Consider the following 18,356-nt stretch of genomic DNA (forward strand, 5'->3'; position numbering starts at 1 on the left):
GTCGCCCAGCTCCGCCTCCACCCGTTCCCTATCCACTGAGTCCTCCGCTTTTCCTCTCCTCCCCCAACTCCCGACCCCACCCCAGTTCTACAATCCCTCCCCGCTCTGTATCCCATCGTTCCCTCTCAGTCCCGAGCCCCTTCCTTCCACCTTCACCCCTCCATCTCGTGCCCAATCCCTCTGCTCCCCACTCCTCCGGTCTGGCACCCTCTGTACCCCAGCCCCACTTCCTTGCCTCTCTAACTCCGTTTTCAGGTTCTCACTGGTGAGTGATCAAGTTTATGTCAAGTAAATATGTAAAACTCAATCACACCCACTTTTCAAAAGAGCGGAGAAATGATCTTTCTACCAATGAAGTAAGAAGGGAGAGGCACAAGGTCACCAAGGAGTGGTGAAAGTGTTACAATTGGATAAGGAACAGGGTGTGTGTGTGTGTGTGTGTGTGTGTGTGTGTGTGTGTGTTGGTGGTGGTTGGGTTCTAATCTATAGCAGACCAATATTCAGGATGCAGCTTTGGGCAGGGAAGAGGACACTATAGCAGAAGTCTGTGGTTTTTGCCCACCCTAGTGTCCCACTCAGTTTTCTTTTGGGGAACCACTTCTCTCCCCTCTCAGTCTATTTAATTTGAATAGGGCTGGCCATAATCCTCCCCTCACCAGCTCCAGGGACTAGACCTAGCCAGTTTATTCTGTTTTTCTGATCACAGTGATTGGTTCAGGGAAGGCATGTGACCTAATCTAGCCCAGTGAGAACCAACGCTGAGACATTTGCTGCAACTATCACAAAAGAGGTTCTCTTTCTACTGGAGTTGCCAAGCTGGTGGGATGTGAGCCTGGAGCTCATGGGGCTCTGTTACCATGAAAGAAGAAGCTTTATGCTGAATGTCAATGCAGAGGAAAGCAGAAATGAAAGTTTGTAAAAGACAGTCCTAACACTAGCACTTAAGTGCCTGGATCCAGCCATACCTGAAGTCCATTTTAATCTTAGAACCATTATGGGTTGTTTGGTTGTTGCTCTTGTTGTTAAATATTGTTTTATTCATTTACTTTGTGCTTAGATTAGTTGAGTTGATTTCAGCTGCTTACCCCCAAAAGAAGCTTGATAAACTGAGAGAATATCTCCTGAGCCTCAGTACAGAGACATGCGAATGAGAGGTCAAAATTAGGAAGGGCTGCAGGAGAAGCAGGTCCTATCCGAGGAAGCAGAGGCTATCTGAGTCATAGCAGATAGCCAATCTGAGGATTTACGGTGCCCAAGGAAAATTGACATTTGTTAAACAAACATTAAAACAGGACTAAAACTTGTATACACAGATGTGCCAGGCATCTATGATCTAGGTTAGTGTTAAACTTCACTTGATGGTTCCTGGCAGCAAAGGTGATATGGGAAATGTGTTTTTCGAAATGATTTCCAATTTTTGCTAAAAGGATATGTTCTTGTTTGGGGCTTCCCTGGTGGCACAGTGGTTAAGAATCCGCCTGCCAATGCAGGAGACACGGGTTTGTGCCCCGGTCCGGGAAGATCCCACATGCCGCGGAGCAACTAAGCCCAGTGCGCCACAACTACTGAGCCTGCACTCTACAGCCCACGAGCCACAACTACTGAGCCCGCACGCCTAGAGCCCGTGATCCACAACAAGAGAAGCCACCACAATGAGAAGTCCGCGCACCACAACGAAGAGTAGTCCCTGCTCGCTGCAACTAGAGAAAGCCCGTGCACGAGAGCGAAGACCCAACACAGCCAAAACTAAATAAATTAATTATTTTTTTTAAAAAAAGGGATATATTCTTGTTTTTCTGGAGAGACAAGTTTTGTTCCTGGAGCTGAAGCTTAGGGGAGAGCTTTACATTATTAAAATGCAAAGTGATCCGAGCCACCAGGAACTATGGGAGCTCGGTGCAGGCACCTCACCCAGCCTAGGGGGGTTGTCAAGAAGGTTTCCTAAGGAGAAGACCTCTGAACAGAGACTTGAAGGATGAATAAGAGTGAAGAAGGTAAAGAGAGAACTTCCCTGGTGGCGCAGTGGTTAAGAATCCGCCTGCCAATGCAAGGGACACGGGTTTAAGCCCTCATCTGGGAAGATCCCACATGCCGTGGAGCAACTAAGCCCGTGCGCCACAACTACTGAGCCTGCGAGCCACAACTACTGAAGCCTGTACGCCTAGAGCCCGTGCTCTGCAACAAGAGAAGCCACCGCAATGAGAAGCCCGCGCATCGCCAGGAAGAGTAGCCCCCGCTGGCGGCAACTAGAGAAAGCCCGCGCAATGAAGACCCAACACAGCCAAAAATAAATAAATAAAATAAATAAATTTATTAAAAGAGAGCGAGAGAGGGAGAGAGAAAAGTATTCTGGGCAGAGGGAAGAGAATGCAATGGCTTGGAGGCAAAAAAAGAGCTTGGGACCTTGAGATATTTGAAAGGTACCTGTGGCTACAACGTGGAGTGTAAGGAGAGGAGGTGGGCAGTGGTGGTGGAATGGTGCATGCAGGTGAGATCAAACCAGATCTGAAAGCCGTGAAAGAAGTTTGGGCAATATCCTGGGAGCACTGGGGAGCCATGGCAGAGTTTTGAGCAGGACAGGAACACAATATGTGCCTTAAAAAGATTCCTCTGGTTGCCATGTGGAGAGTGGATAACAGGGCTGAGACTGAAGGTCAGAGAACAGGAGGGAGGCTGGGGTGCAGATCTGGGTGTAAAGAAGAGATGCCTGGGCCAGAGAAGGGGCAATGGGGGTAAAGAAGAGGAGACGGATTGAAAAGATATTGCGGTTCACCCCCCCATCAACATATTACTATACTGATATGGATAAACAAACTGTGGTACACCCATACAATGGATACTACTCAGTAAGAAAAAAGAATGAACTATTGATACACATACAACACAGATGAATCTTAAAATCATTATGCAGAATGAAAGAAGACAGACACAAAAGAGAATTACTATGTGATTTCAATTCCATGAAGTTCCAGAATGGGCAAGGCTAATCTACGGTGGAAAAAAAACAGTGCAAATGTCCTGAGGTGGGATTTGCCTGGTAAGTTCAGGGATCAGCAAGGAGACCAGTGTGGCTAGAGCAGAGGGATGGATGGGAAGATTGGGAGATGAGATCAGAGAGATGATGTGGGGAGGAAGTGGACAGTGGTGTGGAAAGATCATGCAGGGTGAGTTTTTTTTAGGTTATGTGTTGGCTTTCACCCTGAGGGAGATAGAAACATAGAAGGCTTTTGAGCAGGAAAGTGACATCTGAGTTAGGTCTGAATGAAGTCCTCTTTCCCCAAAGGTTGGAAAGAACTGGAAGCTCTCTCATTTACAAAACAAACCACCCAAACGAGATTTATTTTGCTCATGAATCTGCAATCTGGGCAGGGCTCAGTGGGGACAACTCATCTCTGCTCCACTTGGCATCAGCTGGGGCAGCTTAAAGACTGTCAGCAGGAATGATCTGATGCTTCCTCAGTCACATGCCCGGTGGTTGATGCTGCCTGTCAGCTGAGACCTCACCTGGGGGCTGTGGCTGGAACATCTACATGGGACCTTTCCATGTAGCTGCTTGGGCTTCCTCACATCATGGCAGCCAAGCCCCAAGGGAGAGGGAGAAGGAGTGAGGAGACAGGCAGAAGCTGTGTCTCCTTTATGACCTAGCCCTGGGAGTCATGCAGTGTCACTTCTTTTCATCAAGGCAATCACAAAGTCCTGCCCAGTGGAGGGAAACAGACTCTACTTCTTTTTTTAAAAAAATTAATTAATTAGGCTGTACCGGGTCTTAGTTGTGGCACACGGGATCTTCGTTGCAGCGTGCAGGATCTAATTCCCTGACCAGGGATCGAACCCAGGCCCCCTGCATTGGAAGCATGGAGTCTTAACCACTGGACCACCAGGGAAGTCCCCAGACTCTACTTCTTGATGGGAAAGGTCAAGCTTCCACAGGAAGAGCACGTGGAACTGGAAATATTACTGTGGCCATTTTGGAGAAATATCTCCCACACTCTTTATAGAACATCTTGGAGCTCTGCTATGAGTAGCACCGTGGAGGTAGAGTCTTAGGCTTTGGGATATTGGAGAAAAAATGCTTGATTTATTGACAGGGAAATAGGGTTCAGCAACAAAACCCCGGAACCAGGCACACACCCAATCTGACAAGTCAGCATCTCCGGCTGCTGTTTTCTGTACATCTGCTCAGATATTTTATTTGCTGGTGTTCACCTCTGTAAGACTCACCCTCCCTACTGCCCAAGACTGGGGGGAATTGCTCCTAACCTCTCTACTGCTGCCTCTTGTGATCTGATTTTCTTTCTGCTCTCCCTTCCCCTGGCTCTGACTCCTCATAGTATGGGTTTATAAAGGTCAGCTGGCATTCCTGGAACACGGCCAGGGGCAGAAAATCCCTCCAAACTCAAGCCAAGGCCAACCTGGAATCAGATGATGGACGTAAGTAGGGCGAGGGTTCTGTGCCCAGTGCTGTTCTGCTTTGACTGGAACATCACGACAGCCCCATTAGGTGGGCTCCATTATTTTCCTATAGTTTCGTGGTTTCAGTATATGGTTGTAGAGCCAGCCTTTGGGTTCCATCGCGTGCCAGCTGTGTGACCTTGACCATGTGATTTAACTTCTCTGTGGCTCAGAGAGTCATTTCTGAAAACTGCATTTAATAAAAAAATAATATACCCTGTGGTAGATTGGATGATTGTTTCCAAATCTCCACTCCCCTGCCAGCCAAGGGGCTCCATCCTGGAGGGTGGACAGACAAGGCTCAGACAGGCACGGTCACTACCCACACGTCCACATGCATACATGTCCATGTGCATTTTGATGTCACGCATATAGGATAGGTGTCACGTAACAGGCTGCCATTAACACACAAGTCAGCAGCAACACGTGGATTCTGACAAATAGACGTGTCAGTACATACCATGGTCAAGATATATGTCTTGGCATTAGGCATGCCTTGATGTGAGCCTGCTTGTTGATGCTAGCACGTGGATGCATGTTGTTGCACACACAGATAGTGACACATATCTGGGTTCTGTAAATAAGGGCACCTGTCATCGATAAAACATGTGAAACACACGCACGACTATAATCACACACATGTAAAAGTCTCTTGCATGTCATGGTTCCCTATGCAGACGCTGATGTGTATGTTGGTGTAGATGCAGGTAACTGCCCCTCCTCTGCACTGTGGCCGGAGTCCCCTGCTCGCGTGCTCAGCGCTTTGGCGCCCCCTGCAGGAGAATCTGTCCCTCCACTCTGGGAGGCCAGGAGGCCCCTCCCAGCGCCCTGAGACCCCACCTCCCTGGCACATCCCTTCTTGAGGGTTCAGTGAGCAAGACCCAGTAGCTGGGGCAGTCCCGGGAGATGTATGTAAATCTGTAGGGCTTCTGGTATTTGGTGGCCAGGGCCAGGGAACCCAGATTCTTGCAATGCACCGCGCAGCCCAGACCAGGAGGGGTTTCCTGGGTTCCTGCCCGAGTTCGTAGGTGCAGGAAGAATCTGTTAAGGATCATCTTAGGCTACAGTGGCTCCCATTTTACATATAAACAGCAAAAATTTTACACTATTTTAATACACTCTGAATTTTTCAGGAAAGCAACTACATGTGAATCAAGGGAAGATCATACCCTATTTGGGGCAAAAGTTGGTATTAGGAGTGCTCACCATGTCAGAGAATCATATCACTCACATTCTCCCTCCTTAGGGTATTTGAATCCCAGACAATCTAGCTGCTCACTCTGTTTTGGTTTCTCTCTTAATAGACATACGAATGTTTTTTGTTTAGCCCTTATTTCAAAATGTCAAATATAAAGATAAAAATCTGACTGAATCTTGTCTTCTTCACCTTAAATCTAAACTTATAATTCATCAAAAGCAGGAACATCGGGCCCTGTAGTGTCTGAGAACACTGACCTAATGGAACACTTCATATTTAATCATAGATTACAGGCTCACCATCAGTCATCCACAATTCCAGGATCCAAATAGCTCTGAAAAGGAGAGATTGTTGTCTAGTGTACTTGACAGCAAAACCTGACCCGACCCGGGCTATTTTGGTAATCTATATTTATCCCACTGTGGTGGGATAAACAGCCCACATTTCACTGCGGAAATATTGATCTGTTTGATTCCAGGAGCCACCCTGAACCTAGCTGGGCTGACCTCATATATGCCATATACACAAACCACCTTTCTAAAAACCAAACACATGCTTCATTCCTAAACACACATGTCTAGTAAAGGATTCTAGAGTGTATTTTTCTTTTGTTTCTTTTCTAAACTACAGATAACGTACTGCAATAATTTTAAGTTAGAGATTATATGTACAAATAAGTTATGCTGTACATGAATTTTGTTTCCTGGTAATAAAAGGAATACTATAAAAATCTATTATTTTTAAAGAGGGTACTGGATTGAATAGATTTAAGACATATTATATTATATTATTTTATTTTATATTATATTACTAAGCCAGTGATTCCCAAGTATGGTCTGCAGACCCCTGGGAGTCTCTGAGATCCTTTCATGAGCTCCACAAGGTCAAAACCATCCTCATAAGAATACTAAGATGTTATTGGCTTTCCTCTTCTTCCTACTATAAGGTAAAGTTTTCCAGAAGCTATGTGATGTCTGATATCATTACTCTGATATTAACATGTAATGGATTTATCATGGCTACTTTTCAATAAATAAATAAATCTTTAAAAATTATCAGTTTAAATTTATATAAGGTAAATATGAATAACTACCCTGTGGTGTGCTGGTGCCAGCCCTTACTGACTTGGGAGAGTGAATTGTTAAATTTAGGATCATGTGTACCAGTTGTTAAAACTTTGATAGCATGAAATGGGCCATGGTGAAGTATTTACACCATAGAAACATCGTATCATGGACTTTTTTCAGAAGGTTGGTTGAACAGTACACCATATTGTATATTACCCACACAAGCAAAGACTCTCCGGGGGTCCTCAACATTTTTTAAGAGTATAAAGACGTTCTGAGACCAAAGCATATGAGAACTAGTGGTCTACCTAAACTAAAAAACAATGAAGCCGTAACCTAAGCCTGACGCGCCCCCTGGTGGATGTGATGATATACACCCTCAAACATACATACCTAAAAAGTGTGTGCGTGCGTGTTTGTGAAGAAATAGCTACAGGTAAAGGTCACATTGATTACATATTTTTAGTGTCTTGATTTTACATAACAAGAACACCTTCGATTTAGTGAAATATTATGTGCCAAGGAATGTTACAAGATTTCACATCATATCATTTAATCCTCACATCTATCCTATAAGACAAATATTATTACCTGGCTTTGGTTTCCAGAGCCATTGAGGGTAAGTGGCCGACATAATGCCTCATCACCTCACCTTTGAATATTTTGTGCGTAATTACTGCAAACAAGGGCCACTTTTCCTACATAACTACCTTCAACATCAGGAAATTCACATGATACATCACTACCTTTTAAGCCTCAGACTGCATTCAGGTTTCAAAAATTGTCCCCCTTTATAACAACAGGGCCCAAGTCAGAACCACCCACTACACTTAGTTGTCATGTCTTATTTGAATTTCATGGTCTTCACCCTTTTGAAGCTTGCAGGCCAATTAGTATTTATTTTATTATTATCATTTTAGTTTTTGGCTGCACCACGCAGGATGTGGGATCTTAGTTCCCGGACCAGGAATCGATCCCACGTCCCCTGAAGTGGAAGCACGGAGTCGTAACCACTGGACCACCAGGGAAGTCCCAGACCAGTTATTTTGTAGAACATCCCTCGATTTGGGTTTGTCTGATGTTTTCTCATCATTCACTACAGGATATACACCTCTGGTAGGAATGCCGCAGAAGGGATTCAGTCTTCTTATTGCATCCTTTCCAGTGACACGTGATTATGATTTGTCTCATTATCCATGAAATTAACTTTGATTACTTTTAATAATTTGAGCCTATTAATACCTCTCACTTTACTTCAAAGTGATATTACTGGGGAAAGGTGGGGAGGAGGGATAAATTAGGAGTTTGGGATTAATATATGCACACTACTACATGTAAAATAAATAACCAACAAGGACCTGCTGTATACCATAGGGAACTCTACTCAATATTCCTTTTTTTAAAGGTTTTTTTTGAGGTGGACCATTTTTAAAGTCTTTATTGAATTTGTCTCTATTTTATGTTTTGGTTTTTTGGCCTTGAGGCATGTGGGATCTCAGCTCCTCAACCAGGGATCGAACCCTCACCCTCTGCACTGGAAGGCAAAGTCTTAACCACTGGACCAGGGAAGTCCCTCAGTATTCTGTAATCACCTATATGGGAAAAGAATCTGGGGACTTCCCTGGTGGCGCAGTGGATAAGACTCCACGCTCCCAATGCAGGGGGACTGGGTTCCATCCCTGGTCAGGGAACTAGATCCCACATGCATGCCACAATTAAGAGTTCGCATGCCACAACTAAGGAGCCTGCCTGCCACAACTAAGGAGCCCGCCTGCCACAACTAAGGAGCCCTGGAGCTGCAACTAAGGAGCCCACCACAACTAAGACCCAGTGCAACCAAATAAATAAATAAATACTTTTTAAAAAAAGAAAGAAAAGAATCTGAAAAAGAACAGATATAATCATATGTATAACTGAATCACTTTGCCGTACACCTGAAACAAACACAATATTGTAAATCAGCTATACTCCATCCAATATAAAATAAAATTTAAATTAAAAAAATACAAAGATTAAAAAATGATATTACGTTCATACATTGGTGTGGAATGTCTATGCAAATTAAGTTCTTTCTTAAAAAGTCCTCTGTGTAAATTCAGAAGTAAAGACAGACAATTGTTACTTTATCTTCCATAGACAATACTACATAATACTCCCCTGAGGAAGATACTTACCAAATACTGTAAAATAGATCATACTCCTGGATGGGAAGAATTTCTTTTTAAAATGCTGCACTAGACGTAGAGAATGGACTTGAGGACACAGGGAGGGGGAAGGGTAAGCTGGGACGAAGTGAGAGAGTAGCATTGGCATATATACACTACCAAATGTAAAATAGATAGCTAGTGGGAAGCAACTTCACAGCACAGGGAGATCAGCTCGGTGTTTTGTGACCACCTAGAGGGGTGAGATAGGGAGGGGGAGGGGGAGGGGATGTGGGGATACATGTATACATATATTCACTTTGTTACACAGCAGAAACTAACACAACAATGTAAAGCAATTATACTCCAATAAAGATGCTAAGACAATTAAAATATCACTTCCTTGATAATAAAAAAATAAAATGCTGCAATATATAAAAATATATCTAGTGCCATTCTAACCAGTTTTTCATACAATTTGAAAATGAAGAGTAGCCCGTGCTAGCCACAACTAGAGAAAGCCCAGGCACAGACACAAAGACCCAAGGGCATGATAAATAAATAAATGAACGAAAGCATTCAAAGGCCTTTGTAAGTCCTAGAAAACAAGTGCCTTTCTCTAGGTCATTTTCCTACCCCCAGCCCCTCTTACTACACACCTGACATTCTCTCTGTAATCCTGAAAGTCCACCTCTTTCCTGCCTGTTTCCTGGGAGAGGTTCCCTGTGTCCAGATAAAAATAACACCTAGATGCTGCCAGAAGGAAGATTCAATCAATTTATTCCTGGGGCAAAGGGGAATCCAGCGAAGAAGTACATGAAGACAGGAACTGATGGGGACTTCTCTGGTGGTCCAGTGGTTAAGACTCTGCGCTCCCAACACAAGGGGCCCAGGTTCAATCCCTGGTCAGGGGACTAGATCCCACATGCCGCAACGAAGACCTGGTGCAGATAGATAGATAAATAAATATCTTTTTTTAAAAAAACAAGAACTGACAGCATCCTCCTGGGTTTCACATCCAGGAGCCCAGCTCTGCCATTCTTGACTAAAAGCTGTGGGAAGGACAAGCCAGGTCTTGTTCAGGGGTGTCTGACCAGGTCCAGCCTGTCCTTCCTAGAGGGTTTGGAGGCTCTTGGACTGGGATTCAGGAGACCTGAGATCTATTCCAGCCTGTATCACTGACCAGCATGGGACCTCAGGTCACTATCTTGCTTGAATCCAGGGAGCGGGTTGAGAGAATTCAATAACTGGCCAATTGATCTCACCCTTACTGTCCAGAAACCCAGAATCTTTTAGACATGGCAAAAGCAGAGAGTCCCAACCTGAGACAGCTTCCACTCAGCAGCCTCGGCCCTGCCTCACGAAGCTGGGCTCAGGAGCGAAGACAGAGCCACTCCCACACAGAGAGGACCAAGGTGAACAGAATAGGATGGGGCCTCTGAGGGAGCCGGTAGTGAGATTGCATAGTGCTGTGTGTAACCGCTTTTATGACACTTGAGAAGGGATAGAAGCACGATGCCAGCACAAAGCCTTATCACTGTCAAATCAGGGGCTCTCAGCGTCCTTCGAGCCTTGGCCTGGTCCCCGCTGCCCCCCTAACAGCACAGCCTCTGAGTTTCCCCTGCAGTGTCAGGATCTCTCTCCACTTTCCTACCGCAGGGCCTGACTCAGCTGCCCTGAGAGATCAGACTCCAGGCCAGGGAGGGTGGGCTGGATTCCTCCCTCCACAGAGATGTTAACCCCGATGCTGGCCTGGGGACTGTGCTTCTGTCTCTCATCCTGGCTGGGATCCAGTCCCGGCCTAACTTCTCTTTTTGGTCGAGACAACCAGGTTTGCATTCCTCCAGGAAAATCCTGATACTGAGGACCAGAGAGATGAACCCTTTTATTTATTTATTTATTCATTCGTTCATTTAGGCCATGCAGTGCAGCATGCAGGATCCTAGTTCCCTGACCGGGGATGGAACCTGCGCCCCCTACAGTAGAAACCATGGAGACCTAACCACTGGATCCCCAGGGAATTCTCGAACCCCTTTATTAGAACACGTGATGGGGCAGGTAAGTTAGTGATTTTTTTTTTTCTTTTTTAAAAATTTATTTATTTATTTAATTTTATTTTGGCTGCCTTGGGTCTTCGTTGCGGTGCGTGGGCTTCTCACTGCGGTGGCTTCTCTTGTTGCAGAGCACGGGCTCTAGGCACACGGGCTTCAGTAGTTGTGGCTCACGGGCTCTAGAGCGCAGGCTCAGTAGTTGTGGCGCACGGGCTTAGTTGCTTCGCCGCATGTGAGATCTTCCCGGACCAGGGCTTGAACCCGTGTCCCCTGCACTAGCAGGCAGATTCTTAACCACTGCACCACCAGGGAAGTCCATTAGTGATTCGTAGGAAAAGAGGAGGTGATTCCCAAACCTTCTCTTTTCTCAAGTGTTCTAACCACTTGTCTGTGACTCACTGGGGAAAATAGATATTACATCATTATGTACCTTATACACAGTCACAGAAGAAAGTGCATTAAACAGTATAGCACAGCATCCTGTTCACAGCACACTCTCCCGTATTCTAGTCTATTCTTATTCAAGTAAAACATACTATTGTTTATGCCCAAGTGAATTGGTTTTACATCCTACCAGGATGCCCCAGTCTTTTCCTTGGGAAATATTGTTCTACCTGCTGCTGTAAGGGATGGGGCCAGAGAGCAGACGGGGAAATGGTCCTGCAAGAGGAGGTGGAATTACCACATCCTCTGTCAGGAGAAAGGGGTGATCAGTTCCCTGCTACAGGGTGGTGACTTCTGCTTCAGAAGCCTTTTCCCTGGTCTCCCGCTTCTACTAACTCTCCTGTCCACCTTCTTCACAGCAGACAGACACCAGGAAGTTCCACAGACACAGATTTGACCACCTTCATTCCCTGCTTATGATCCCTCCACAGTGCCCCGTGAGCTCAGGATCATACCCAGAGTATCTGAAAGCCTCACGAGATGACCAGCCCTGCCACCTCCAGCCCCTCTCCTGGGCCCACCTTCTGCTCTTAGAGGCTCCAGATTCACTGAATCAGCCACAATTCTAGCTCATCCTTGAAATCTCAGGGAAGATGCCGCTTCTCCAGTATCATCATCGCAGACTCTCTCCAGGTAGCACTTGGTCTTCCCCACCTATGGCTTCCCAACCAGCCCTGACCTTCCTGAGTCAGAGGCTGGATCTGTGTCCCCAGTGATGGCACAGGATCTGCTACTGAGTTGGCACTGTGTCCTCACATCGCCTAGAGTTACAGAACCAAACGTGGGCCTGCTTGCCTGTGTGTAGTAAAGCCAATCTACTGACACCAGGTTGTGATGAAGGAAAGTGCAGCGTTTACTGCAGGGCGCCAAGCAAGGAGAATGGGCAGCTAGTGCTTAAAAGACCCAAACTCCCCAATGGCTTCCAGCGAAAGATTTTTAAAGACAGGATGAGGAAGAGGGGTTGTAGGGTGCATGATCAGCTCGTGGGCATTCTTCTGATTGGTTGGTGGTGAGGTAATCGGGAGTCAACATCATCAACCTTCTGGTTCCAACTGGTCTGGGATCTATGTGCTTGTGGTCAGCAAATAGTTAACTTCTTCCACGTGGTGGGGCTTTCAGTATCTGAAAAACAGCTCAGGGACTTCCCTGGTGGTCCAGTGGTAAAGAAACCACCTTCCAATGCAGGGGACACAGGTTCGATCCCTGGTCAGGGAACTAAGATCCCACGTGCCATGGGACAACTAAGCCCACGAGCCACAACTACTGAGCCCAGGCGCCTCAACTAGAGAGCTCACGTGCCACAAACTATAGAGTCCACCTGCTCTGGAGCTGGTGCGCCACAACTAGAGAGAAGCCCACGCACCACAGCGAAAGATCCCACATGCCTCAATGAAGATCCCACGTGCCACAGCTAAGACTCGAAGCAGCCAAAAAAAAAATGCTGTCAGAGTCAAATATGAGAAAGCAAGTCCTCCTCTTATACAAGGACAGGAATAGTGTTACCTATAAATGGCCTATTTGGCCCTTTGAGAAAGTATAGCAATTCAAACCCAAGACTCTCTGACCCTGAAGCCTCATCACTGTTGAGTCTGGTGTTCTCAGTGTCCATGGAGCCCTGGCCTGGCCCTCAATGTCCTCCCACCCGTACAGCCTCTGAGACCCACCCTCTAGCCCTGCCCTGATCTCCTCTCACTTTTCCACCCAGGTCCTGACTCAGCCCCCTGGAGAGATGAGGCTCCAGATGGGGGGAGGCGAGGGGGCTGGGCTCCTCTCAAGGAATGCCAACCCCAAGCCTGCCCTGGGCAACCAGCTTCTCTCTGGAACTGGCAGGTATCCAGACCTACCTCGCCCCTCTTTTTGGTAGAGATGCCAAGCTGGGTGCCAAGCCTACCTTCAGCCACTCCAGGAAGCACCTGGGATGGAGGATGTGAGAGTTGAACCTATTTTTGGGGAAGACATGATGGGACAGCTAAGTCAATGGCTCTGAGGAAAGCAGAAGACAAGCCTGTGCCTGGAGTCTTTCCAATCGTGTGTGTTTATTACCCATTGTATGTGACTCACTGGGAAAGATAGATATTACATCCTTATGTGAGTTAAGATTCTCTGCAGTGCACGCGATTCTATCTTCCATCAATTCTCTTTTCATTTTCAAAGAACTCATTAAGATAAATTCATTGGTTTTACAACCCGAAGGAGTGTCACGACCCACAGTTTGGAGAACACTTTTCTACCCTGCAGCTGTAAGAGGAGGGGAGGCCTGAAGAACAGGGGAAGAAATGGCTCTGGGAAACGAGTGTGCTATACATCCCACCCCCTTGAGAGAGGTCAGACATTTAGAACTCTGGTAATTGCATGATTATTTCTGCTCCAGAAGCATCCTCTCTGGTTTCCTGCTTCCTGTCTGTCCACCCCCCTCACAGGAGACAGACACTAGGATTTTCCACAGACCCAATCCCAGCCATCTCTCCCCTGCTTCCCCACCCCACAAACATAGGACTCAACCCTGTGTTGGGGGCTGGAAACCCAGGCTACCAACAGCATCAGGGCCCTGCCAGGAGTGAGCAAGTTGGGATGGGGCTCAGAATCTTCTCTATTCTTGATTTTACTGACTGCCTGGTGACATCTATTAGGAAAAATAGACATTACATCATAATGCATCTTTGAGATACATGCATCATGCATCTCAAAAAAAGCGAAAAGAAGTATAGGCAAGTGGCTTCTCTAGTGGCGCCGTGGTTAAGAATCCACCTGCCAATACAGGGGACAGGGGCTCGAGTCCTGGTCTGGGAAGATCCCACATGCCGCAGAGCAACTAAGCCAGTGCGCCACAACTACTGAGCCTGAGCTCTAGAGCCCACGAGCCACAACTACTGAAGCCAGCACACCTAGAGCCCGTGCTCCACAACAAGAGAAGTCACCACTATGAGCAGCCCACACGCAGCAATGAAGACCCAATGCAGCCAAAAATAAATAATTAAAAAAAATAAAAGAAGTATAGGCAAAAATGTGCACTGTCAGCCTCCCTCAGGGGAGCAGCTCTTTCATCTTCTGATCCCAACTGGCTTCTCTCAGAGGAAAAACTACTCCTCTCTCCCTCAGATCTACTTAAAATCTGGTGTGGACTTTTTGTCCAGAATGGCAACAAAACAAATTAGTATGGTAACGATCTTGGTCACATCAATCACCTCTAAAGTCATCTATTGCTTACCAAGTACCCAGCACAATTTCTCCCATTCTCTCATTCATATTCTTCACATCTCCCAAATCAGTTATCATTTATATTGTTTAGATTATTCCCAAAGCAATCAACAGATTCAATGCAATCCCTTGCAAAACCCCAATGACTTTTTTCCTTCTTCCAGTAATGTGAAAGCATATTCTCAAATTCATATGGAATTGCAAGGGACTCTGAATACCTCAAAGAATCCTTAAAAGAACACTCTTGGTAGACTCACAAGTCCCAATTTTAAACTTACTATAAAGCTACAGTAATCAAAACAGTGTGGTACCGGCATAATGATAGACATATAGATCAATGGAATGGAATTGAGTTTCCAGAAATAAACTCATGCATTATGGCCAATTGATTTTTTTGTTAATTCTTTATTTATCAAGAGAAGCTATTCCTTAGCCCAGATATTCATAGTTCATAGTTTCATAGTTCAGAAACACAGGTAAGTGACAAACTTCCACAGAACCCAACCCAAAGAAATTCTTTGCATTCCAAAATCACTTTGCACTCTGAAAGATACCAGCCTTCCTCATCTCCTCAAAATCTTTTATAGAATCATAATTTCTGTGGACAGACTTCCCTGTGGTCCAGTTGTTAAGAATCCACCTCCCAATGCAGGGGACGTGAGCTCAATCCCTGGTTGGGGAACTAAGATCCCACATGCCGTGGGGCAACTAAGCCCACGCATCGCAACTGTTGAGCCCGCGCACTCTACAGCCTGTGTGCCACAACTAGAGAGAAGCCCACGCACCGCAACAAAGAGCCCACATGCCACAACTAAGACCTGATGCAGCCAAATAAATTAATTAATTTTTTAAAAAGAGTCTCTTTTTAAAAAATAATTTCTGTAGAAATCTGCATTTTCAACTCTCAGGGAGACAATGAATGCTCCAACAATATGAAATCACAGATTCTTGGCCAGAACACATCTGAGGTTTTGTCAAAAACTGGAAGCCATGGTAGTTTTTCACCTTGACAGCTCAACAACAATGTCCTTACAGACTGATGGAGAAATGGACTTTGGCCAATTGATTTTCAATGAGGGTCCTAAGACCATACAAAATGGGAGGAGGTTTTCAACATGTGGCAGACTGGGTCAAATGCATATCCATAGGCAAAAGGATGAAGCTGGACCTCTACCTCACACCATAAACAAAACTAAATCAAAGTTGATGAAAGGCCTAAATGTAAGAGTTAAAACTAGAAAAGTCTTAGGAGAAAACATAGGAGTAAGTCTTCATGACCTTAGATTTCAAAATGGTTTCTTAGATATGACACCAAAAGCATAGAGGCAAAGGGAAAAAAAAAAAAAACCCAGCATATATTGGACTTTAAAAAATTTTTAAGTTTTGGGTATCAAAGGATACTGTCAAGAAGGTGAAAATACAACTCACATAATAAAAGAAAATATTGAAAATCATATAGCTAATAACGATCTGGAATATAGTCTCCAGAATATATAAAGAACTCCAACTGAATAACAAAAAGATAAATAATACAATTTTTAAATTGGCAAAGGACTTAATAGATATTTCTCCAAGAAGATATCCAAATACCCAATAAGCACACGATAACATGATCAAAGTCATGTTTTAAGGGAAATTCAAATCAAAATTACTAGGAATTACCACTGTACAGCCACTAGAATGGTGGTACTTTTTAAATGATAAAAAAAAAGTGTGTTCACAGGGGTATGGAGAAATTGCAAACTGTACTCTTTGCTCGTGAAAATGCAAAGTGGTGCAACTACTGTGGAAAACTGTTCATTCCTCACTAAATTAAACATGTGAACAAACAAATTTACTCCTGGATTATAACCAAAAGAATTGAAACAGATGTCCAAACAATCATTTGTACATAAATGTTCATAGTAGCATTTTTCACAAGAGTCAAAAGGTGGAAACATCACAAATGTCCACCAAATGAGGAATGGATAAAAAGATGTGGTATGCCCATACAATGAGATATTATTTCTCTTAAGAAACGAAGTGCCGATACATGCTGCAGCATGGATGAAACTTGAACACATTGTGATGAGTGAACGAAGCCAGACACAAACCACCACATCTTTCATAATTTATATGAAAACTTCAAAGTAGGTGAATACATTGAGACAGAAAGCAGATCAGAGGTTTATAGGGGCTGGGAGGACAGTGGGATGGGCAGTAGTGATTGCTTAATGAATATGAGATTATCCTTCCGGGGTGATGAAAATATTCTGGTGATGGTTATACAACATCTTGAATGTACAAAATGTCACTGAACTGTACAATTTACAGGGGTTAAAATAGTAAATTTTATGTTAGGTGTATTTTTCCACACAGATAAAAAAGAAAAGTAAAAACATTTGAATGGGGGGGTGTGTGTCCAAAGAACAGCAGGAACTGTCCACACCTCTAGTGCTGACCAATTCGACCTGTTTCTGGAATGATACTTTCTCTGAGTATCTTCACTTTATAGTGTGCTTTTTTTTTTTTTTTTTTTTTCCAGTACGCAGGCCTCTCACTGTTGTGGCCTCTCCCGTTGCGGAGCACAGGCTCCGGATGTGCAGGCTCAGCGGCCATGGCTCACGGGCCTAACCGCTCCGCGGCATGCGGGATCTTCCCGGACCGGGGCACGAACCCGTGTTCCCTGCATCGGCAGGCGGACTCTCAACCACTGCGCCACCAGGGAAGCCCTATAGTGTGATTTTGATTCCCAACTGCTCGTGCAGACCGAAGGTTGGTGTCGTTCACCTAAATCTGAAACCCTTGATCTGTTTGGTCCCAGAAACAACTCATTCCCTTCTCACTGAGCATCAGAAGCACAACTGGCTCTAATTCTCAAGTGTCTTCCTTGACAACAAAGCCACACACACACAAAAAGCTGTGAAAAGTGCTCAAGAGAAGACATCCAAGGTGCTATCAGGATGTAATGAGGTTACAGACCACATCCTCAGAGTTCAGGGACATTTCATGTGGGCAACATTTAAACTGAAAGCTGCTGCGGGGGTGGTGCGGGGGCCGTGAATAGAATGCACGTGAAGAGATTGGAGAGAGGGTCAGACAGAAACCATCATGCACGAACCCTGGAACTTGTGGATGTGGGGGGCACAGACACTGATGCTGAGGCACAAGTAAGAGGGAAGAGAGTGGTGAGGCGTACAGCTGAGGACTTGGCGGTTGAGCCGTGGGAGACATTTTGGGTTGTAATAAGCAGTTATAATAATTTGGGGGCAAGGGGGAACTATGAGGAATGGGCAGGACACTTGGCATCATTGCCCTCCACTGAGGGCCTCCTTGTCTGCAGAGGCTGGGAAGATTCAGACTGCCTTTCCCACACTGCCTTGCAGCTGGAATTCTGGGTGTATTTGAAGCTCTGGGCATCACAGCCAGGTGTTTCGCCAGCAGCACCCGTGAGTTTAGGCAATAGCTTTGAGGTGCTGAAAAGCCACTAAGCAGAAACAAGGGCATCCAGATCCTGGATCACAGCTCAAGAGTGCTGTCCTGAGTATCATTCATGGAGACACAGCCTAGAGCCTGTTCCTCCAGCCACTCCTATGACATGTAGGCTCTTAATTCACTATATCATGTGGAGGATCCAAGCAGGCCTGGGTCAAGCCAGATCATCCATTCTTTCATCACTTGAAGTCACTTTGCAGGGAGCAGGGGTCTGTTTCTGTAATCCCAGGGATATGGTTGGTGCAAAGGGTTGACGCAGCCTCCCCATCAGCCAGCAGAGGAGGAACCTGCTGGCTCTGGGGAGCCCCAGCCCCTTCTGCATACCTGA

At 45.4% G+C, this 18,356-nt stretch overlaps 1 non-coding gene across 1 annotated transcript; it reads right to left on the reverse strand.

Moving 5' to 3' along the window:
- Positions 1-3,811: 3,811 nt before the first annotated feature.
- TRNAW-CCA (transfer RNA tryptophan (anticodon CCA)) lies at positions 3,812-3,884 on the reverse strand. The gene has a single exon. It is a non-coding gene; the product is annotated as a tRNA-Trp (tRNA).
- Between the last annotated feature and the right edge of the window lie 14,472 nt (positions 3,885-18,356).

Source organism: Phocoena phocoena, chromosome 20 (assembly GCF_963924675.1).
Source record: "Phocoena phocoena chromosome 20, mPhoPho1.1, whole genome shotgun sequence".
NCBI classification, from domain to species: Eukaryota; Metazoa; Chordata; class Mammalia; order Artiodactyla; family Phocoenidae; genus Phocoena; species Phocoena phocoena.